This window comes from Hesperophylax consimilis, chromosome 16 (genome assembly GCF_061612785.1).
Source record: "Hesperophylax consimilis isolate HC1 chromosome 16, BYU_Hcon_1.0, whole genome shotgun sequence".
NCBI lineage: Eukaryota > Metazoa > Arthropoda > Insecta > Trichoptera > Limnephilidae > Hesperophylax > Hesperophylax consimilis.
Window position 1 is genome coordinate 11625497 of NC_142851.1, and position 26062 is coordinate 11651558.

Below are 26062 nucleotides of genomic sequence, written 5' to 3' on the forward strand. Positions count from 1 at the left end.
CAGACTACAAAGGCCTTATACGGATAATGGACGTCAAAGTTTCCCAAACTTATTTGTCTCCAGCGTTCCACATTTCCTTTCTCCACCTCCAGGAAAAACCTATCGTATTATATTTTCTAACAATTAGGACATTGCTATTATTACTATTAGTCTAATATATTGGAACTGAAATTTTACAGTTCGTGCAATACTAATCATTCACGATTGTATCGGTTCACGGAGATAAATTAGTACGGCCTTTTTGATCAAAATACTGTTAAAAATGTGACTGCATGCCAATTCCCTAGTAAAACATTAATCATTCAGAATATATCTGAACACGTGTACACGCAGGTGGCCTTGTCCTAATAAATATAATGGACGAGATAAGCGAAAATATTATAATTTTTTAGACTTCCTCATAACATATTCGTACTTTACTGATGGTTTGTTATGAAATTTTGTCAATTCATTCGTAATTGGCCTGCAGTCCCGTTTTCAACAGGAAAATCAATAATTTGACCAGATTTTTAATAACTTAACAATATTTTATATCAGTAAGTTTTCTTTGTGTGCACGTGTTTTTATGAATGGCAAGTTATCCCGTCAATTGGAAAACATATCTCGTCAGTTCGAAATTCATGATTAAAACATAAAATAGTCATATTAAAAGATTGTTTGTTGAGTTGTAAAATAAACTGACGTTTTATTGACGGCCTCCGTGGTCGAGTGGTAAGGCTCTCGACTAGCAATTCTGAGGTCGCGTGTTCAAATCTCTGATTAATATGTGTTATTTCGCGATTAAAACATTAATTAAACATTAATATAAGGTATTATTTGCGCCACGTTCCGGAGTGAAAGATACTCTCAGTATTGCCCTGGTGTAAGACCACCATTCAGTATTGAAACGTTGCTTGAAATGGCTTTAGCCGTGTTTGGTTACCAGATCTGAATAGCCAGATACTTTCCCACCTTTCTCTTCCCCATCTTCTTCCCCTTCCCACTACCTTCACAACACACCCCACTTGGGGATGCCATAGTCTCACTGGCTCAAGACGATTGGGAGCAGTTGGGACTCTTGTGTGCGGTATTCACATATAAAAAAAATGAGTTACCGCAGAGAAATTTCCTTGATTCTATTGGGACATTAAAATAAGGTAGAGTCAGTTTTTCACCAGGAGTATGCGGTGTTTACGATTTTGCATTTATTTGGTAATTATTTTCAGCAGCTTTTTAATGCCCTCGCCGCCCCTTATTATTTTTAATGCTCCTCAGACTACCATCTGGAGTCATTCAACTTCCCCGATATATCGCGTACTTTGTTAATCACTGGCCAACATTGAGTAAGTCAAGTTAGTGGCTTCGGAGAGCTGACTCAAGCGTAAGAAATCATCAAAAATCGGAACGAATTCGTCAATCTGACTCGGCTGACCTAATCTAGATGCTGAGAGATTTGACAGCTTCGTCAACTTTAGATACGGGAGGAAAGCAGATGAACTGTGGATACAGACTTCAGTGTTTTTGTAACGCAGATTAAAGCAGTCGAACTGTAGTCAAATAAATACATTAGCGATGGTTCTAATGAAACTCGTCTGAGTGGGTTAGGTTTCTGATTGCAGTCTGGTAGACAAATCGCCCGTCTCGAGAATGAGGATAAATAGTCGATGAAATTAGAAAAAATCTGAACACAAATTTTATTAACAAATCCAACAAGTTGAACTGGTTTACAATGGAGTAATGGAGAGTTTAAATACTTATTAGGTAGTATAAATTCATACTTGATTGTACAGAGCTATTTTTTTTTTTGAAAAACACTTAAGGCGATGCACTACGTAGTAATGCAAAATCATGTGTTTTTGGTTTGAAAATTTGGTCGCCTAAAAATGTTTCAGATGCTTTAATTAAATACTGCGAGTAGAATACATCTTGTCCTTTAAAATAATCGAGTATTTTTTAGATAAGTCTTTTTATAAGCCAGAAAAAAATAATGCATAAGGCCTATGAAAACTGCTTTAAAGTTCAAAATCCTACTTACGAACCCATTTTCGGTTATGATTTTATTTTATAATGTTGCAAATTAAGTTATTTATAAAATGATCGGAAAAAATTTAATATTTATGCCTGAACATCCTCAAAATAAAATAAAAGGCACTTTTTGGCCATGTTTTTTTCTTGCATAAATCAAAACAGGCGGATGGTGTTAAACGGGAATTTAAACCCGCCATCTACGTAAGGGGTGTTATTGATAGCGGCTCGATTTAAAATATTACACGACGTAGTGCATCGCCTTAAAGGTCGCTTTAAAAAGCTAGTACTCAACATTAACAATATCTTTGAGACATTATTACATTAAAAATACCTTACAAATATAAAAAAAGTATATTTGCAAGGCTAAACGAAAATTTGTATTATCTGTGAAAGGATTCATATTATTTGTGAGAGGCTTGTAAGGGTGCTTACAATCAGGACAAAATTTCCGCGAGCCGAGCCACGAATTACGGGAAAGGAACAAAGCAAACGCAAGCGGCGTTTCGCACCGTTTGCGGTTGCGTTATTTTCCAACAATTCGTGACTTGGCACGCAGAAATTTTGTCCTGTTTATACGTAGCATAAGATGTAAAGGTTTCAATTGATTAATTTATGTTAATATCGGTTCCGTGATGTTTCATCAAAATGACAATTTTTAAAAAGTGATATAGCGTCATGAAAAGTAATGGAAAAAAACTAGGTTATATAACCTATGTAACCTTTTTGTAGGTGTGTTGAACTGTCATTTTGACGAGATACCCGGTCACCGTTAATATCTCCATCCTGGATAATTATCAATGATATAGATAGGTATATCTCTTTGATGTGTATTAGATGTGACATTTTGCATTTTGTGATCACAATAGCAATTTTTTGATTATTTGAAATGTTTATTTTAATTTTTTCCCGGAAAGTGAAGATAATAAACACACGTAACAGCAGTTTTTCTTATTATAATTATTGGAAGTTTGTAGTACTCTTCACCTTCACTCCTCCTTCTGGAAGATAATGATCCACGTTTCTCCGTATTCGTATTGACGAATTCGGCGCACGGAGGACGTCAAATTAATTCTTGTGGTCAGATGTATTGTTTTTTTTGTTTGTTTTGTTTCCGGCACCTGTGCTCAACTGCCAAACAATCAGGCGTCACGTGCACAGGTACTGTCATTTGGTATGTAGATATGTATTCAGAATGGGAATTATAGTCGTGCAAATAACCCAAAGCACCATGCACTTACTTAGTAATTAATCTCACGTCCTATCGTAAGATCTCTGATTATGATAGAGTTTTAGATTCACTTGAAATGATATATTGACCAAATCTGAACATCTAGGTTCTCCTCGGCTTTCATCTTCCCCATCTCCTTCCCCTCCCACTCCCTTCAGCCTCACAACACACCCAAATAGGGGATGCCATAGTCCTACTGGTTCCGGCTAGTTGGAACTCTTGTGCGGTTCATAATATGCCGAACCTGATGACCTCCGTCGCATAACATTAGGCCTCTTGTCTCTGGAAGCAGATATCGCAAGTTCAAACCTTGACGAAAATGTCGAGGTATATTTCTTTTCAATTTAAAAGACACTGGTTTGACATTGCGAAAAATGTCGTTATTTCTAGGTACCAATATATATATGGATGTAAAAACCCTCGACTGTAGGTATGCTGACCTTGTTCTACCGGTATTCCAATGGAAGATGCTCCAAGGAACTAGCGTCATTGATCCCCTCGGCAACGGGGCATAATCGGGAAACATATGTACACTGTTGACATTTTCACATGAAAACGTGTCGCTTCTACGACTCGATCTGTGTCCCAGCCTCCTACAACATGGGTCTCTTAACGACCCATGTTCACTCCTTTCTCTCCCCAAAAAGACCCTTCTTACATCTTTCCCAAAGATAACATAGGCCCTCAAGGAAAATATTGTCCTCAGGGCCTCCTGGGTGGAGTTTATGTAAAAAATAATCCCCCTCCCTCCTACAACATGCGTCTCTTCAAGATACATTTTCACTATTTTCTCTCTTCAGAAAATTCCTCCACACAGCATCCCCAGAGAAGGCCCTGAGGGAAAATATTTTCCTCAGGGCCTCCCGTGTGGAGTTAATGTAAAAAAAAGAAATCCAAGAAGTTGCTTTAGTGAGCTGCCCATATTATAATAATTTATTTGAATTGATAGCACTGCCAAGAAATATTTATAAATATATAAGGTGTATTTTTTTTTTTTTATTTAAAAAAAAAAAAAAAAAAAGTGTATTTTTTATTATTATTACTTACAGTTATAATTTAATTTATGCGCATAGGCAACATTACACCATCATATTGGTTTGATTTATATGTTATGGTTTCTTTTGCGCGCATCATAGACATATGTAAATTCATATGTCTGTGGCGCGCACCATTTGACATGTCTGACAACATGATGCTCTTTGAATGGTTATTACTCGATGATTTTTCCTCCTTCGCAGCTCAAAATATGTGTTACTAATTTATTTACCAGATGATTATATATACACCGTGTCCTGAAAAAATCCCGATAAAGTTGCTTAAACAAAGCAATTCTGATTTGTAAGAATTACTAGGGATGAAGATATCGTCAATCCTAATTTTGTTACAAACGAAATCGAGTATGCATAATGCCACGTATACAGAGATGTGCAAAATGGGTACCCAAAACCATTTGAAATGCAAAATGGAAATGGGTCAAAACTTTTCCATTTGAAAATGCAAATTGCAAAATGGGTTTTAGAAAAGCATTTCAAATGCAAAATGCAAAATACATATTTTCAAAATGCATTGAAAATGCAAAATGGTTTCTCAGGTCAAACAATTAAAATAATTATAGAATTTTTAAACAATTTTGTCATTTAATAATGGACATCAATGTAGAACAAACATATTACATGATGGTAAATCCAAAAACACCACGACTACAGTTATGAAACCACAAAAAATTTGAGCGGGACTAATGTTGCCAACGTAAAAACATAGAAACTGCTATCTAACATTTAATATTACAGCGTCATGGCCCCATGTTCAGTACCTATTTGAATCAGTATTTTTTGTAAGTGATACCATTACAAAAAATACTGATTCAAATTGCCAGGGCTCCTACCAGGGAGCAACTTGACAAATGTAAAATATCTCTCATAGCTAGGATATTTGCGGCTTATGAAAAAAAGATGAGTGGAGATAGTAGGAAGAATTTTGCAAAAAAGCATTTAAAATGGAAAATGCATTGAGAAAAGCATTTAAAATACAAAATGGTTTTTTTAGAAAAGCATTTAAAATGCAAAATGGAAAATACCCATTTTGCATTTCCATTTAAAATGGATTTATTTGAAATAAAGCACATCTCTGCACGTATACATACGTGAGCCGAACTGTCGACTGAACCTCAACTTATGCACCTTAACTTATTCGTGGCTCGGTTCGCGTTTCAGTTCACAAATGATGTATACGTAGCATTATATATCATCGTATGTATAATTGTAACATGATACTTGTATAATTTGGTATTTTGCCGATAGCCTATGGGTAGAATGCACTGTGTTATTGTTTTGTGTAAATCTGTCGAAAGCCAAAATTACAACGGACGAAATAATATTAAATGCAATTCGTTGGAAATTGCATACAATTGAAAACATAAGTTTTTACTAAAGATTGTACAAGATAGTTCTTAAGTTAAGCTTAGTTAATTTTAGTTGGAAGCGGCTTTTATGGTTTGGTTTTCCTCATTTGTCAAATGGGGAGACACAAAATTTTTATAATGAATGTGATAAATGAACGTATCGGTTTATTTGTGCTATTTGCTTCGTCCACACACCGCACGGCTAGCTTATATAAGCCGTTCCCAACCAGTAAATAAATTATTCAGCAGTCAAAGGGGAAAAATAAATTGCATGAAATCAATAAAATTGTAACTATAATATTTTAAGGGCCTGTACATAATTTATTTATTTACTTATTTCCGTTATTACATGTACATTTACCTAACATACTCATTCATAAACGGTGCGAGTAGGACTGATATGAACATAGGTATTTAAAATCATAGTACAAGAAATAAAATAAATTAGGTACAATGTAAGTAATATAAAAGTGTCAATATTATTTGTAATTTAATTTATCGAACCAACATTCGTGTACACGCCCTCTTCAATATCCATCATTTTCATCTATGTATTTATTAACTTGTTTGTTTGCTGGGATGGCTCTTGCGCTAGCTGCGCGTAGTGTGGACCATGCTATTGAAGAGACTCGCGTAAATGATTTATGGAGTTTAAAGATGATTTATTTCTAATCAAAGATGAGGGTCAACATTATCTTGTCCTGGTTTTTAAAAATGCTGTCGAAAATTATTATTATTAATTAAGTGCCGGCACTGAATCCGAAATGAATAAAATTGATTTAAAAAAAAATTGTGGCAGGTATTATTTTATACCGTGATACTTAACAGAATGACAATTCGACTTTCCTTTAAAAAGTCAACAAACAAACTAGGTTAAATAGTTACCACCTAGTTTTTATTTCATCACTTTTTAAATGTGTGTTGAGTTGTCATTTTGATGACTTACCCCGGTCACCCCTCAGCCAAAAAAATATGTTTTTTTTAGTTTACCGGTTTGTGATTTTGTTTGAGCTCTAAGTTCTAACTTTCAAGATCCAACATGCTATCGTTAGAAACAAAATTAATTATTACATTGACAAGTATAAATTCTAAGAAAAAACTTGTATGTGGCCACGCGGAGCGGCGTGGGTTAAATCACTCGGCCATTGCACTTGATCCGGACGAAGCACCAGCGCTTCCATTGTCTTCCCTGTAAGTGTCTGTTTTCCAAAATAAAGCTTCTGCCCACCGCTTATAAGCAGTTACCTACCCACAATCTAGCCGTGTATTCAATTGGAGATTACATCGAATTAAAATATTCATCTCTAAAAAGTTTTACATCGCTTTAATTATAATTATAGGTATACCATTTGATTAACATTTACTGTTATGACATTTGGTACTTTAAATATAATGATTCTTTTATGTCTCGAAGTAATTTGCGATAAGTATCTTGTCCATATAGGTGATCCCGTAGGTTTTTTTGACATTGATTGTTTATCATCGTGCGCGACAAAAATGTACCTACATAGTTTCTGTAATTATTGTATTTTTTTTTTTTTTAAGAAAGACAACATTCCCGAGTTACAATGACCTGACAATACTTGAAAATCTCCTACTAACACCACAGTAAGCGGAAAATGTTTCTTGTGTTGTGATGGAGGACTTAGCCAGCCGAGGTATTGAACGCAATTTGGGTGGGACCCAAACCCGATGTCAACTTAGCCACGGACCGGTACATTATCTACCTTATTTATGTAAACGATGAATAATAGTGGTCCTAGTACGGACCCCTGTTGCACTCCCAGTTCATTTATTAGGGGTTCTGACGTACACATAATTAACTTGTACCCTGTTACTTAAGTAGCTTACCATTTTAATACCATTGCTTTAAATCAATTGCTCTTTAGTTTCTTTAAAATTTATTCTCTTATTATTTTTTGTATTTCTTTGGCATTCACTATGTAACAATTTCTAGACATTTTTTGTTTTTAATGAGTTTTTATTTTTCACAATGTACATTTGTTACGTATAAATTTTTTTATAAAATTAGCGACCGGTTTCGACACGTCCGTGTCATTGACTAGCTATTTTAAAACTAAATTTTTAAGTGCAGAAATATGGGGTTTTATTTAGTTTGGTTCTTTGATGGGAGGGATTTGAGGGAGGGGAAGGGGGTTGAGAGGGAAACGGAGGGAGGAGTCAACATAACGGGGAACATTGTCAATAGAGGTGATTTGCAAGGTGCTATTATTTTATTTACTATATTAATGTTTGAATTAATTTTTTTGTTGATTTCTAATGTTTCTAATGCGCACAAATTAAAATATTTATTAATGTTAGAATGTTTAAACTTAGTTTTATCCCGGTTGAAGCTATGGCCTGTCTCTATCAAATGATTAGCAAACTCGGAGAAATTATTATTTTTTAAACATAGTTCGTGTTCCCTAATTCTGGTTTTGAAATTTCTTGTAGTCATACCTACATACTGCGAGTTACAATCATTACACTCTAAAGTGTATATCCCATTTTTATCTAATTTATTTGAAACATCCTTGTTATTAATTAAGTTTAAATTCGCCTGTATAAAGAAGATTATTGTTTCGAAGGCGTAGGATGAAGACTAGATTTTCTTGGAATCCAATATTTTTTATTGAAATTGAATTAAAATTACAAAAATTCGTATCACTAATGGTAGCACTGCGGGCGTAGTAGCTATGGATGAAAGAATATAATATTATTTCTTCCATAACCTCATTCACAATGGAGCAAAATGATTGGTATGGAGATTTTTTTTTCAGACTTGAGTTAGCGCTCTGCCAGTATCGCCGAGGGCCAGACATTTTATTTTTGCTGATAGTGCGCTATCAATTGAATGTTTCAAATAAGATATTCCTCGTTTATTTCATAACAAATGTATAATTAAAATAAATTATCCGTCACAGCGTTTTGAATAATGACACTCTTTGCATCAAGGACAAAACCGCATGTCAAAATCGTTGAGCTGTGAGATACCATACAAAATCATGATGAGGAAAATTGCATCGCATTATAAGTCTTCTTTTGTGAACGAGGCTTAACTTAACCAACACCGTTGTTATTCTATCGCAAAGAAGGCGACAGCGTGATATCGGTAATTAATTAACTCTCCCGAACCGAGCAATTGCCGACTTGAATCTATTGTTCTAATACATTTACGGAGTTGTCAGCGAACGTGACGGTAAAACGCTGATCTGTCAGTATGGTGGGCTTAATTAGATTCGGCTTTGTCGAGAGTCCAAGACTTAAATCATTTACTTCAATCTTGAATAAAATATTACCCTAATCAACTGTGCACAGTTGTGAAGGAACTCGACAAGCTTTGCAATATATAATAGAGTTCTTGTTTTGTGTGAATCCCACCGATTTTCCATCTATAACCTTAAAGTTTCATGAGTTTTCTTACTTCTCTTTATTGAATAAGTTATTTACAAATATCATCAGACAGTTTCCTATTTTTTAATTGGCCATTTAGGCATAATTTGTCCGACAAGAACAAATTGGGAACGTTTCGCTCCATTCAACACGGTTGCTTATGGCTTTTGACTTACCCTACTTCCGCCATATCAACAAAGATCGTGAAATTTATAAATATATGTATATATAATATAACATCAATCATATTTATTTTTTAATCGGGCCTATCTTTGAAGCAACATTTTCAAAACAGCTTCTAGCGATTTAATTCCTTTTTGCTTGCAGAATTTTAGAATTAAAAAAGGTAAATATTTCCCTTTGCAACAGAGAAGTGATGATAATAAAAAGTATAATGCTACAAAAACTGATATTTGTGATAAACGTGGGTTTTTCCTTTTGCCTTTTCACAGTAGTTGTTGAATACAATGTTCGACAATAATAAGTAGGTTCGACATTGTAATTCATCGTCGGGCATATCTCGCATAGATGTTAGACGTATAATATTATGGTGGTTTTCAGTGCCATGATTGAAGGTCTCTCACGACCGAGACTTCAATTCCTTCCACTTAAAAACATATTTTCTTCTCGTTTCATCTTTCCGTTTGGTTCGAGTCTTCAAGTGGCCAGACGTGAAGATGCTTGCACATTTTTTTACCGTCTGCAGCATCCTGTAATTGCCAGATGCAGTGCTACATATGTACATAATGCTTTTGACATCGTACTGAACAAATTAAGGAGAAACCTCGTTGCTTTCGTGGCATAGCAATAAAAGTCCAACGATTGTACTTTATTTGCCATGCTGAATGTTTGCGAATGAATCATGTTTCGTTATTGTGACTGATATAAATAATGCCATAATGCACACCTGTCGTTTAAATTCAGGCACATAGTGGTCTTGCATTCATTAGTAAAAGCAGTGATTATTTCTTAAATGTTTTTCGCAGTTTTGTTTCTAAATTTCATTCTTCCAGTTTCCGTCTTTATCGACATTTTCCGTTATTATTTTTTTTAATTCTCCCTTTGTTTATCGCGAAACGAACAGCTGTTCTTAGAGTTCCACCTTGCGGACATAAACGTCGCGGGTTACCGGTTCCGTTCGTTCCGGTCATGTCCTCGGTCCTCGCCTCCATGTATGTACTGTCGACCAAAGAAGGAAGGCCTCTGGGAGAATTACTTGAGCGTATTGCGGTTTATTATTGTGCCAAACGAACCAAGATGAGGGGACTGAAGGGATGGGTGCAAGCTTGTAATTTTTTTTAAATATCACGTAAGTTCATATTCCCGGTACCGGTGGGACTAAGCCGTGCCGAATCTGGACGTGTTAGGGCAAAGGAAACGAGAAAGTTGAAGGAGTAACAATTATTGAAGATCAAGATTTTAAAGTATGTACTATCTTAACCATTCAGATTTAGCTTCTAAACTCTAAGGTAAGGCTCGCAATAATACTTTCTCACCGAGTGCTTGTCTAAATAAAGGCGATAATGAAAGAATTTCTAAATTATCTTTCCAGCTTGGAAAAAAAACGCTAATTTATTTTATTTATTAATTATCAACGCTATGACAGGTTAATACATGATTTAGTATTTGATACAGATACACAAAACAAGTTTTTAATGTTTAGGTATCTCTTTCACACTGGTAAACTTATATTAAATATGTAGTTGTTTGAGGTGAATTAGTTTCCAAGTCTTTGACTGCTAGAAATATGTGCTTGTATGTTTTACGTTATAGCTAGTCCCGTTTATTGTTTCAAAATTAACTATTTTGCCTGGTTCCTATTTGGTGCTTTAAAGTTGTAGAATTTATCCTTAAACTTGTTGAAAGTGGTAATTAATTTACATAAAAGTGAATTTCTAGATTGGGAGTTTACAACTCTACAACGGCTAGTTTTGGGAAGTAGGACCTGCACTACAGACAAATTATTAGATTTTTATACCATTTTGGTCTTGTATTACCATCGTTATTCGTGTTATATTTAAATAACGGTCTCTTCACTGTCACCTCACACCACACCTCTCATTATTGCATTTTGACATGAGCCATCAGTCCTTTAGCCGACAGTGCCTCTATCTGCCTCGCCATGGTGGAACGATCACAACATCCCAAGTACCGTTGGTTGCCAATTCGATCTGCCGACTCCGGCTACCAGGAATGCAGAAGACGAAGGAGATTGTGTTGCACCAAAAAAAAACCATCAAAATGGTAATCCGATGTTCCTTTGACTGCTTCCGGATGAACTCATTGTCCAAAGAGGCTTGACAATCCGAGTTTCACCTTGAAATCGTTTTGATCCATATCGGATTGCTGTTGATTAGAATTAGATGAAACGTGTAACTTTAATTTATTTTTGAAAATTAAGACTCGTTAAACATTTCACGGTCTTGGTGCCATGCGTAAGAACTCAAATAACCAAGTTGTTGAGAGCATGTAATTTTTATTTAATCTTGGGAAATTAACAGTTTAATTTTATATATATTCTTTTACACTAATTCAAAAATACAACCAATTATTAAAGATTTCTTCCTTGTGCTAATAAATAAACAGAAATACATAAATCAGATGGGCGATTCCGGTTCTATAAGGAATTGTTCTTTATCTTAAAATGAACAACCTTTTCGTTAGCTTGGAGCGATTCCGTTCTACTTGAGCGACAAGGAATTATACTTAACATTAAAATTAATGCCTTTTACTTTAACTGCGATTTCATTTCTCCCGGATGACAGCGAAAAAGTCGTTAATTTTATGGTTGATGACAATTCCTTATCCTTAGAACCGGATCGACCTTATGAAACTTCCTTTTGAACCTATTTGCACAGGTCCCACTATGTTATTCATTTCAATGTATTGAACATCAACTAACCCGTTTTCATTAGTACAGGACGAACCTATTGTATTTTATGGCAATGCTCCCTCACGTAGATATTAAATTTCTGCCAGTGTAGTGTTACACGTCCATGCAATTAAATGCTTGAAAGGGTGACAGTGTACCTTTTGGACTCATTTGTTTGGCTTCGCATTTTGCCGCTATATACGGATGCCAATTTTCGTCATTTGTGCTGTGCCATTGTTTTTTATAATTTCAACCGTGCCCGTTTTCATTTATCTCTTTGGTTCAATCACCCGTACTGATACTTGTCACCATTCTTGACTTGCAAAAATTGAGATTCTTATCCATAGATTACATTTTAGATCGTATTAGCCCTTACATCACCGACTGCTTCTTATTTTGCAGTCCGGTCCTTTCGTATTTTAATAATTTGGTATATTTTAAAGATACGTACAGGGGCACATCTAAAATATAGATACTACATAAATTATTATAAATATGATCTATTATTCGCTACTAATGACTACTCTGTTATCAATTATGTTTATATCTTGTATACATAAATTTATAAAAAAATATGGTTTATAATACCTAGCAATCAACATCACAACAGACGGGGCACATCCATAGTATAATGTACTATTATATATATATTTTTTTAAATAGAAATACTGATAGACTTAGATGCCAGTGGAGCACCAAATTAATACTCCTAATCACGACTACCATAATACGGGCATGAGCCTAATATGGTACTTGAGAAAATCATAAAAAATTGTAATTTGTAAAATTTATTAATAAATAGAAGAAATAAATATATTAAGACATATTCCAACAGCAAAAAATAACTAAAATAATATCTTTTTTCGTATTAGGCAGAACAAATGGGAATAACCCACAGGTACATGACATATTATTATTATTTCTATTTTTGATACTGGCAGTTCGTTGAATTATAATGATCTATTAAAAACATTTAAAACGTTTGTAAAAGTCATGACCTGTATCAAGCATATCACAGCACATATTTTGCTGAAACCGGTAACGGTTATTAATATTTTAAAAAGTGAATGAATGTTTTAAATTGTTTTAATAAATCATTACTGACCTGTTATTATGGAGCCCATAATCACGTTATTTCACATTTAATAAATCATTACTTACCTGTTATTATGGTGCCCATAATCACATTATTTCACATTTCTTAAAAAAATACATATTCTATTTCATTTATTATTATTAATAGATATTTAAATTTTATTTTAGGTGACCAATAAAAAGCATTAAAAAATATATACAGTTTCCAAAGCACAAGCCTTCAAAATGCAATATCTTTCAATATAAGCACCCGCTAAAATACCAAAGCGGTTTTATCAGCAGGTCATATTCACAATATTAATTATAAAATTAAAGCACACATATAACGAGATGCCACAATATAGAAAAAAAGGATACAGAAGAATAACATTTCAAGTGACTACAATACAAAGACATAAAATACATAGACAGATAGATATAACACATCCACATACGCACACTCAAAGGCAAACAACACGCATGAACACTCTCATAGGCTTATTTATACAATTACATGCATACAATTAGTGGATACTAATGTATTTATAAACAAATCCATATGCAATCTTTAGAGCACAGGCGTCAGGTAGGTATGCTGTCCTTGTTCTATCGGTATTACAATGGAAGATGCTCTGAGGAACTAGCGTCATTGATCCCTTCGGCACCGGTGCGTAGTCGGGATACACGCCAAACGCGCGCCCAACATTTGTACACAGTTGACACTTGTCACATGAGAACGGGTCGCTTCTATGATTCGTTCTTAAGTTCAACAGCTCGGCTGTGGAACGAACTGCCGGCCTCTGTGTTTCCTCCCTCCTACAACATGGGACTCTTCAAGACCCATGTTCACTCCTTCCTCTCCACAAAGAGACCCTCCACACAGCATCCCCAAAGATGACATAGGCCCTGAGGGAAATTATTTTCTTCAGGGCCTCCTGTGTGGAGTAAATATAAAAAAAAAAAAAAAAAAATATAGAAAATCTTGATCAATTAACCATTTTTTAGTTTAGTTGTACAGGTTTATTCGCTTTTTACGTCCATCTTATAAAATTTAAAAGGCACATGATAAATAAATGTTCACTGGCCGTATTTATTAGTAAGTTTTATAATGAGGATACCTTCATTTTGGCTAAATCTTGCGTTGTGTGTGTGATCTACTTTTTATTGATATCTGGATACGGTAAGTTTTGTCATACATTTTTAAAACTTTATATCCCTCGGAACAGGTAATATATTAAGGCGATGCACTACGTCGTGTAATATTTTGAATCGAGCCGCTATCATTAACACACCTTACGTAGATGGCGATAAGGCTTAAATTCCCGCTTAACACTATCCACCTTTTTTGATTTATGCAAGAAAAAAACATGGTAAAAAATTGCCTTTTATTTTATTTTGTGGATGTTCAGGCATAAATATATAAATGTTTTTCAATCATTTTATAAATAACTTAATTTGCCATATTATACAATAAAAGCATAACCGAAAATGGGTTCGTAAGTAGGATATTTTTAACTTTAAACAGTTTTCATAGGCCTTATACATTATTTTTTTCCGGGCTTATAAAAAGACTTATCTAAAAAATACTCGATTATTTCAAAGGTCAGGATGTATTCTACTCTCAGTATTTAATTAAAGCATCTGAAACATTTCTAGGCGACCAAATTTTCAAACCAAAAACACGTGATTTTGCATTACTACGTAGTGCATCGCCTTAACTGACTCGTATAATAATTTTATATCTCTTTGTGCTTAAGTGGTTTTGTTTACGAAAAACTTAGTCATTTTTCAAGAGTTTATACGAGTTTCACCACCGTTATTCCGTACCTGATAATAGATTCGCTAGTGACAAATATATTTAAGGCATGAAATATATATTTTTATAATAAGAATAATGAATGCGAACGTTTGTCGGTCTCATTCAAGTGGATTGCTTACTCGCAGATCTTCCATAAAAATACATCGCATTTGCTGCAGTCGGCCGCTCAACGTTTATATCTTCCGACACAAGGAAGCTTGCAGTTTGGTGCTCGTATATATACTATAGTGCTTACATAATGTTATTATGGTTCCTGTTGCAGCTATTGGCGTCGCGTCGCCCGCTCTCGGTGCAGCGACCTGTTATTGGGTTAAGAGCCCATTAGGACCGTCGTATCTTTAAACGCGCCTGTTTGTGTCCCCGATTAGACGATGGGTGGAGCTCTATAATCATATCGGATGCACTCACTAATTTAATCAAAAACGTGCTCGCACGACCCGACCCGTCTAGCGTAGTGGATCCTATGAGAGAATGGCTGAATATCTGATCGGGTTTGATACATTCCTGAATATTTATGTTTATGCTTTTATTTCAGTTACTATTTTATTATAGTCAGGTAACTCCATTAATGGAGGACTGAACACAGTTGGCGCAAACAAAAAATTGTCCAAAGAAGCGAAGCTAGCAGCCCACAATGGAGTGCTGGTACCTACCCTGATGTACGGAAGTGAGGCATAGAACTGGCGGAGAAAGGATGAAAATAGTCTGAATGCTGTAGAAATGAGATCCTTGAGAAATGTGGAGATCCGCAAAGAGTGCAAGGCTGATGTAAGATCAAGAAAGGGACGCTTAGATAGTTTGGGCATGTAGAGCGAATGAGCGAAGAAAGGAGTGCAAGGAGAATATACGATGCAAATGTGAATGGTGGCAGAAGTCGGGGACACCCGAGGAAGACATGGCACAACCAAGTGAATCAGATACTTGAGTCGGGTCATGTCAAGAGTCAGAATAATAGAAGAGTATGTATGAATGTGAATGAGGCATGAAGTGTGTGCAAAGACCGAGTTGTTTGGCGGTCCGTCCTCTCTGCCTACCCCTGCGGGAAACGGCATGATGGTTAGTTACTTATGTTTTTATTTGCAGAAGAGATAGACCGAAATAAGTGTTTTGTGGAATTGTAAATATCTTAAAATTTTCAACAGATTTACTTTATTGCCCTTTTTCGGTCCTAAAAGTATAATTTTGTCCACGTAAACTTCTTCCATTCCTCATCCAAACAGCTCTTCCACACCTTGAACACGTGGTCATTGGCGAATGCTCATCAGCCAAGAAATTGACCTTCTTTCAATTTATGTATTGGTGCAGATTTTGTAAGTAATACACTATGGGTAGCTTCGAAGAAATTTCCACCTGACAACAAGCACTCCTTATAAAGTTGTCCTGGAGAGCGGTCGTACGTGACATCATCGTTCTAGTATCTTCTGTCTTTCATTTTCTTACGTATGAGAAAGAAGGGAATGATCGTCGATGACGTACAAACGACGTCAATCTGGAACTACTTTACATTTATCTAATTATTATGTTTTAGTAAATAAATAAGTACCTAATATTTTCTCGCCCAGCTGTGCTGTGACTGATTTCGTGCTCATTTAGTGTTGATACAGTGATAACTAATTCATTTGACGAGAAGTTCTACTCGTTAATTATGTCGAAATTTTAATATTATGATTTTTTAAATAATTCTGCTTAATTCAAAAAGGTATTCGTCAATTTTTTCGTAACTGAATATTACAACCAAAGATATTAGAAGAACGAGATGTGCTATGCGCAGTTCGTACTGAGTGGAATTGTTTTGCCGAGTGTCGCCGGTTTTGTTCACCAATACTACTGCACACCTTCGCATGCGCTAAGGTATCCGCACTAATACATAGAACAGATTTCTGTACGTACACGTCCCGATACCGTTCAAAGTACCCTAATTAGGTAGTACTCCGGCTACGGTCCGGCGGCCAACATAGCATATCTCGTTCTTCTAATATCTTTGATTACAACAAATGGAATTAATCAGACTGTGTGTCCTATTATTAGCCGTCTTCTTTCCACATGTCTCAGTCTATTTTCAAATAATTATAAGCAATAATTAGTCATCCGAAATACTAATACAAATTGAAAATATCTCCCGAGTAAAAATAAATGCCGCCAACGGGAATTGAACCCGTGCCTTTTGATGTCCGGTCAGGTGCTCTGTATCCACTGAGCTATGTCGGCTTATTTCCAACCCGCCAAATGATTCAATATGTACTAGTACCTCAATCAACAATTACTGCTTATTATATTTTTTTCACCTGTAAACAACCAACTTTATTTTTGTAGGAAAGGCTTTGTTAGTGCTAAATTTCTCACTAGATGGCGTCGAGACATATAATATCTTCATTTATTGGTGAAATATTTTTGACTTGTCAAATATTATTATTTTTTTTTATAATAATAAACTAACGTTTATAAGACAAGGTTTTATGCATAGCATAAAGGATAACAAATAATTATAAGCAATAATTAGTCATCCGAAATACTAATACAAATTGAAAATATCTCCCGAGTAAAAATAAATGCCGCCAACAGTCTATTTTCACTTATTTCGTAGTTTCGTGTCGCATACTTCTCCAAAAATAAATGGCTAGAGTTACGGCTTGTCGGTTGTTTCGCTTACTGATAGGACAAGCCTTCATTTTTATGCTCTTTGTAAAGACTTATTACGTATTCATAAAACCATATTTAAATTTTTGGGCATTTTTTTAAATCCGTTGAAACCGATTCATTATAATTTACTTTGCACTCGACCAACCTTTCAAACGAAATAATTGGGTGAGTGTCGATTTAATTACTAAAACAATACGTATTACGTGTTATTAATTACGAATGTGCTTTACAACAAACTGTTCATGCTTATTTTTATAATTAATGATAACAAGCTTAGTTTAACTAATGTTTTTATATTACTTTAGTACACTTATCAAACTCCTTTGTATAACTTGCGATATATTTATTTCATACTTTTTCATGTGCACCTTTCATCGCTGTATTCGCTGTGTCTTCAATGTGTACCATTTCCATAGCATCCCTAAACAGGAGACATTCTGCCCTTAAATAAACTTATTTAGCCTGGGCCTCTCGGACCTAGGTGAAAGTCCGGCCCTGACCGAGACGACGCGTTACTTGTCACCTTTATTATAAAAAATAAAAGTTTTTTTTTAAATATCTACAAACTTACTACACATTCCACTTTCATAGTACCTTAAATATTTATTTTGTACTAATCTTGTTATTACATACAATTATTGAACTCTTTTGTACAACAGAACTCTCTAAGGTAACTTGTACCTTTTTTGTACCTGCTTATATCGTGCATACTCAGTTTATTATTATACTCCTGTACAACTTATCAATAAAAATGTATACAGGTAAATGCCTCTAAGACGTCAATAATTAAATTATAAAATTATATGCCTTGAAAAATCACGTCTGTGTGCCACGACCGAGAATTCAAGTAATGCTTTGCTGAAAATAATGTTTTTTTTTCTATAAATCTGCATGTATTAATTACTTTATTTTAAATTCATTGACTTGCAGCGTTAGCCAGTGGCCCCGTGCGCTCTATAAAGGTGATTATTTTATTCCTGCCAATCCGATACATCCCTTGCGCCAAGTTCGCTCAGTGTAGGCGTATGCATCTTCACAAATTCTATGCTAATCTCATCTGTCTTCATCTATGCAAATCTAAATGATCGCAATCCTACGAGCATTCTATCTTAAATGTATAGTATTCATCTAATCTTCACAATCCAACGAATGATCTATTTATGATTTCATAATGTTTGAGTGCTACGTGCAAATTGACACAAACTGATTCTCGTGAAGTCTCCGCCTGCCCTCTACATGAAAATTTTAAAAAATATACATCTCAATCATCGCAAATCGGTAACTGCTATTTGTAAATTATTTTCCTCCTAAGTCTTAATCATAAGACGACTAGTGTTCGGTGTTCAGCCTCCCGGCTCCATCCATCAAAGCAACTAAGCCAACAGCTTTACCCAAGCGTGACCCGGGAGATGAGGTTAATCGCCTCACAAATCAGCCTATACTCGTGGCAGCTTAGACAAACGCTGACACTCAAATATCTCATCCTAAAATAATATTTTTTCTCAACCAAATTTCTTTGGACTGATTTATTCTCTTTAGTGTTGTGATCTCGCTCGTACTTTCATCATTTCATTGAGTTTAACATGCCGTGTATATTATACACTGTGTTCAGCAGATAAACAAACCACCATGTCCAGATTGCCACGATAATATTCTGTTTTTATTGTACGAGAGCAAAGCTATAACATCTCACATCCAACCTGAAATTATTATTATAAACAAATATAATATTCATCTGATATTTAGTCTACGTACCTTCCTCTATTCAGGCATGCATGTTCCTACTATTATTATACTAGCTGACGTGTACCCGGCGTTATCCTCATGAGATTATTATACATATAAATCTTCCGGGAGAAATTCCATAAATGATATTGAAAACTCTAGCAGCGTAATTTAAAAGAACTAAGCGCATAAGCAGACAGACGCGAATAGCGACTTTATTTTATACTACAGGGTTTTCCAATAAAAGGTGTTATTTTGATATTCAATCGTAAAAGATGACAATGGTTTCGTTGCTTGTGTGGCACGTAGCGCCGTCTTGTTGAAAGTAAACGTTGTCCAGATCAATACCATCCAATTCCGGCCATAAAAAATCACTAATCATCTCTCGATAGCGCAATCCATTCACCGTAACTGTTGCTCCAGCCTCATTTTCGAAAAATTAAGGTGCAATGACTCCGCCGGACCATAAACCGCACCAAACAGTCACACGTTGAGGATAGAGAGGCTTTTCAACAATAACTCTTGGGTTTTCCGAGCCCCAGATGCGACAATTTTGCTTGTTGACGAAGCCACCGAGGTGGAAACGGTCCTCATCACTCAAGATGATTTGCATTTGATTCACTCAAGTGAATTTTAATAATTTCAATGCGTTATTGAAGCGTGTATCGCTCCATTTTTATTGATGGCGTAGTTTCTACTTGTCAAATGTCAAAAAATGGCAGCTTTAAAATTAACATCTACCGAAATAGCGGGCTATTGGAAAACCCTGTATTTAGAGATGATAGTGTTACTTAGCTGTTTTGTGTATACGTTGGCTTATCATGTATTGTGTAAACTTTTTCGTGTATCTGGTTGGACAACAGCAAGCTTTCTTCTTCATAAGATTTTCTAAAGCTTTCATTAACGTTTTAAAATTTTAATTGACGTTATTCATTCCGAAAATAGATTTTTTTTAAAAAAACTCTTAAAATAAAAATTATTTCCGTCCCCACACAACATAAAAAAGTAGCATTAAAGTTAAAGAGTGGTGAAATGAAGCAAAATAAATGTTTTTTTGTTAATATTTTATATTTACACTTTTATTTCTAAGCAAGTGCATGTATACAGGTACTGAAATTTTAGTAACAGTCCTGAAACATTTGATGAAAATTCACATTATTTATGAGTGTTACAAAATTTTTTCCAATCCACTTCATCCATTTCATGTCGGTACCCTAAAGAATTCCAACGTTCACGGCCCGTGGTAATTCAATTTATGCGGTTTCGGGTAGCTTCGCGGTTTGCAAGCTACGTGTATTTTTATGGTTCCACGTCGAAGTACAAATCCACGGGTAATTAGCAATTACACAGGCGCTGAGCGCGTATCAAACTCGCGATCAGACCACAATCACGTATCAGACTTGAAGAGTGGCGTCTCAAATCATCCAAGCTGGGGCGGAGCAGCCAAGACTATACTAGATCCGTTAGCCAAGGCACAAAAAGCTGTAATAAGAGTGATGGATAAAAAACCTTTTATGTATCCATCGACACCCTTATTTAAGGAAACAAAATTATTAGATGTAAGACAGATTTATATACATGCACTCATAATGTACTATACAAACAATCACAAGCTTCATAGTCTTGTTGATCACAGCTACACAACAAAACTAAGATCAGAACAAAGGATGATAGTACCAAAAATGAACACATCGTTTGGACAACGTTTCCATGTATTTCTGTCTCCTAAGGTGTATAATGGGTTCAAGCAGCAATGCAGAAAGGCTAGCATTACACTTGTAAGTTTTTTCGTAAATTTACGACTTCTAGCCAATGGGCGCATTGGATTTTCAAAATGCAAGATGCCCATTGGCTAGAAGTCGTAAATTTACGAAAAAAAAATGGGTGTGTCAAGCCTACGCAAGACAGAAGTGAAACTTCTAGTATTCTTCTCTCTCTCTCTTTTCATTTCATTCTCTCTTTTTTTCTGTCTATTGATATATTTATAAGTAGCATGTGATAAAAAAAATTAAAAGTTATAAAAAAAGAAAAAAAAAATTAGTTAAAGCGGGGATCGAACCTCGGTTCTTCACGACCACAGTCGTGCGCTCTGCCTGTAGACAGCGAAGATGAGTTAGGAGAGTGAGTTAAACTAGGTATATAATATTAGCTAGGCTCCTATAGCGAAATGATCCCGTTTTTTCGTCACGGTCATGAGTCGGTTTTACTCCGGTCCTCGAAATTGCATGACGCGCGTAAAGAAGTTTCACTTCAAAAAATTCCTGCAAAGTTATGGATGTAATTACGATCTTTTTCAAGCGCGTATGTAATGATTATTTTTATCAACGTCGCATACACCTTGCTAATGTTTTCAGTATTATTAGGGCTTTTTTATACTAATTTTCATATATTTATTGGCAGGTAGAGTAGAAATTAATATTGTTTAGCGTTTGCCAACGACCATACCATGTTGAACACACCGGTTCTCGTCCGATCACCGAAGTTAAGCAACATTGGGCGCGGTCAGTACTTGGATGGGTGACCGCTTGGGAACACCGCGTGCCGTTGGCCCATTTTTTATGGTAATTTCATGTTTTTTTTTATTTTTTTATCGTTACTATCATTAATAATATCATAAAATTCTTTAACTTTTCAAGTATGCTACAGGCCTAAAATATTACTTAGTGGATTGATATTATGGTCAACCATTGAAAAAAAAAATTCCTTCAAAATTATGGATGTAATTACGATCTTTTTCAAGCGCGTATGTAATGATTATTTTTATCAACGTCGCACACACCTTGCTAATGTTTTCAGTATTATTAGGGCTTTTTTATACTAATTTTCATATATTTATTGGCAGGTAGAATAGAAATTAATATTGTTTAGCGTTTGCCAACGACCATACCATGTTGAACACACCGGTTCTCGTCCGATCACCGAAGTTAAGCAACATTGGGCGCGGTCAGTACTTGGATGGGTGACCGCTTGGGAACACCGCGTGCCGTTGGCCCATTTTTTATGGTAATTTTATGTTTTTTTTTATTTTTTTATCGTTAACATCATAAACAATCTTATATCATTCTTTAACTTTTCAAGTATGCTACAGGCCTAAAATATTACTTAGTGGATTGATATTATGGTCAACCATTGAAAAAAAAAAAGGCGTTAAAAACAAAAAACATTAAAAGATTCTGCCGATAGATGTCACCCCCGTAATCAATATAATTAAATAGATTAAAAAATATATATTTATATTCTGCCGATAGATGTCACCCCCATAAACTATATAATTTAAAATTAAAAAATATTCTGCCGATAGATGTCACCCCAGTACAAAATATAATTTAAATGACGAAAAAAATAATATGAAAAATAAATAATGTTTAAAATTACAATGGATTAAAAATTTAAAAATTTCAAAGAACAATGACTACAAACAATAAAATTAACATTCAACCAAAAAAAAAATTAATATGCGATGGCCGAGAACCGAACTCGGATCAACTGCTTGGAATGCAAGTATGCTGACCATTACACCACCAACGCCAGTTGTCGAGATTACCTAAAAAACATTTATATCTTACTTCAAAACTTTCACTAGATCAAATGAACTTTAATCGGTCCCGCATTTTCGTTTCGGTCATAAGTTGGTTTTACTCCGATCCTCGAAATTGCATGACGCGGGTAAAGAAGTTTCACTTCAAAAACTTACAAGTGTAATGCTAGCCTAAGAACAGTTAAAACAGGCCCTCTTCAAAAGAAAATAACCGTATGGCTCATAGAATGTGGCAGAATGAAATCGGAAAGCTTCCTGAATGAAATTATTGTCTGACTGAAGAAAGACCATTAAGTGAATTCATTCCGACTTTATCCATATTATAGCATATATATTTATTATTTTTGTTTTTGTTTTACCATTTGTATACATTGTATAATTGTGTTTATATTTTATTTTATATATTTTTTATATTTTCTTATGATTTCTTTTTTATATTTTCTTATTTATTACCACCATAATACGGGCATTTAATTAATTTAATTTAATTAATTAATTTAATTAATTTAAACTTTGTTGCAACTTATCCAATTCAACATCCCTTCCCGTAGACTCCGAAATAATGAATTGCTGTTCGTCAATCAACATTCTACCAATTATGGATACCATTCTCCTTTGTCCAGAATGTCGAGACTTGTCAACTCACTGTCAAGTCAAAGCATTGAATTTTGTGGTATATGCCTAAATGACTTTCGACAGTCAATACGCAATGTCTAATTTCTAATGCACTTTGAACCATCTTCATGCTTTGACTTATTATTATCTCCCATTCTTACTTTTATATTATTATTGTCATTGTTATTGTCTTCGCTCCTCATTTATATATGCTCTCCTTTCACTGTCATCTCTGTTTACAAAACTTATTCGTGTAATTAATATGTTGTTAATGGACTATTTATCCGTAAATAAATAAAAATAAAATAAAATAAAAATAAATTTGCCTAGTTTGGGGTATTAATAAAAAAATAATAAATAAATAAATAGGGATTGCCCAAAAACGCAGAGTTATTAAAAATGGGAATACAAAAGATATAACTTTGCCATTGTGGCATCAATCATAATCACTGTTAATAAAATTGTGAAATTAATCTACTCTATTCTATGACTTCAGTGTAAGGTTAGTTTTGTGTTCAACGGTCGGATTGTTGAAATTTTCATGAACGTAAAAAACTTCTTTGATTGGGACAGAAATGTATTTACGGACAGTAAAACTTTTTAAGTTAGAAATTTCTATTTCTAGTTCGAATTCAAATTGAGATCGCGTTCATATGGACTTCGCGTTATGCTAACGCAAAAGACACATACTCACCCCCACTGTATCGACTATAATCTAAATATATTTATAAAAAACGTTATATATTTTTGTTCAGACATCTTTAGAACACGATTCGTCAATTAAATACGTACCTCGTGATGGAAGTTTATTATTTTTATTTGGCTAACTCCGTTATCTACGTAATCTATGTCGGCATCCTGGAGGTGGAGGCTAACGTCAATGGTACCGAGAAGCAAGTTGGAGATCTTCAGAACCGGTTGAGGTAGCATGAGAAGAAAAAAAAACATCAATCTTTTCCACCATCCAGTACAAATCTCGGCGATTCGTCTCGATTAACCTTTCGGGAATTGAGTGCCTACCTAACTTGTTTTCATTTTGTCATTAATTGCATAATTTATTATTTGATTTGATGTCAATAGTTTGTATTAAAATTGTATTTATTTCATTTTATAATATGACAGGTAATCTTGTTAAATAGCCTATTTATACAGAGTGGTAGATACTGTCAGTAACGCCCTTAGTGAAAAACCACCTTTCATAATTGAATTGTCTTTAGCAGTGTTAATTGAACATATCTGATTAGCCGGGTACTTCCCATCCTTTCAATACAACCAAAATTCTTAACTGACACCCTTTTATTATTCAAGCTATAAGACCCGGAACACAAATACATTTACAGAGAGACGAAATGCAAAGTGGTCGGGTTGAAACAGGACATCGCTACACTCAGTCAATTATTGTAGACTAAAAACTTTACCTGGAAAAGTAAATATCATGATTCACCATACTGTACAAATTACCATTGCAATAGACGACTACGACTTTGTTTCATCATCAGATCTAAAGATTCTTCTATTTGTTATTATGTTTTTCATTCATCGATTTTCTCTTGACCGGCTTTATTTATTTAATTCATCATTAATCATCCTTGTAGCTGATTTGATCCATTCACCATTTGGAAGATCTTGTCAATATATATTATGATCCTCGTGTTTTCTGCCACTCATCCTTCCTCAACCTCGGGTGGTCTTGCCTTCGTCAACTGGGAATACTCGTGTCACAGTCTATTGGAGAGGACGTCATTAGGCTATGTATAATATTATTATAAGGTTTATAGTACATTTATTTCTCTTGGGTTCGATGGCCACCACTGTCAGATGATGTGAAGCGCTTGCTTATTGGTATTCATTGAAGTAGTATTCACTAGATGCGTATTCTATGAGAGAACATGGACATTTTATTGGGTGCTTTCTTCGAATCCTCTGTTGGTTTTGAATTAAATGTAACAGGAGCAGAGAAAAGGCGTTAGTTATGGCGAGGGCAATGGAACAACGTCAGAATTATTAGTGTGGCACCATCACAACGAGATAATCCCATTATCGCTGGTCCTTCCTAAACTGGCTATAGGCTACTATGCATGTATACCGGCTGTTTAAACCGCAAATTCCTTTCCATCAGAACACATGTTCTGATTCCCAACAGCTCAGTAGCCCCTTGTGTCGGTGCCGGTTGCACCAAGACAGGAGTGCTCCTGGCTGGGGTGATGCATTCGTTTTATTTCGGGTATTTATATAAAATTACTCACAGTGTGCATCCGAAGTTTTCCGTGTTTAAGGAATTCTCACGTTTATCATAAAAAATACTCCCGACTTTTGTGATTTCTCAATTAATTGATACAATATGTATTATCTCCGATTGATGAACGGATGCCAAGACGATCTTGCATTAATTATAAGTAGACTGGTTGATATTGGGTCATTATCTGTGCAGCAAATGCCAATCTTGTCTATTCTGCCCCGTCATCTTATAATGGTTTATATTATTCTATTGAACGTGGTACACATTATTACTTCATACGAACTACGAACATAATAGCTATTGAGGTCTTGACCGTACGCTCGGATTTTATGTATGCGATATTTATAATATCATAGCCATTTAAACCTATTGCCACCAATAGACGAAACCTGTTTTCGAATACCATTACAGTGTACTTTGCACTATTGCGTACTTAGTTAGATTCGATTCTTGTCTTTACGATTGTGTTTTCTAATTATTATTGCTCTATTTGGTATATTATTATAGACCT

General features: G+C 34.9%; 1 protein-coding gene and 2 non-coding genes across 4 annotated transcripts in view; all 3 read left to right on the top strand.

Annotated features, from left to right (window-relative positions):
* Positions 1 to 26062, top strand: part of Pli (E3 ubiquitin-protein ligase pellino) — a 185202-nt gene that overhangs the window by 33339 nt on the left and 125801 nt on the right. The window lies entirely within an intron of this gene.
* Positions 21591 to 21709, top strand: LOC149416698 (5S ribosomal RNA). The gene has a single exon (XR_016303449.1). It is a non-coding gene; the product is annotated as a 5S ribosomal RNA (ribosomal RNA).
* On the top strand, positions 22033 to 22151 carry LOC149416699 (5S ribosomal RNA). The gene has a single exon (XR_016303451.1). It is a non-coding gene; the product is annotated as a 5S ribosomal RNA (ribosomal RNA).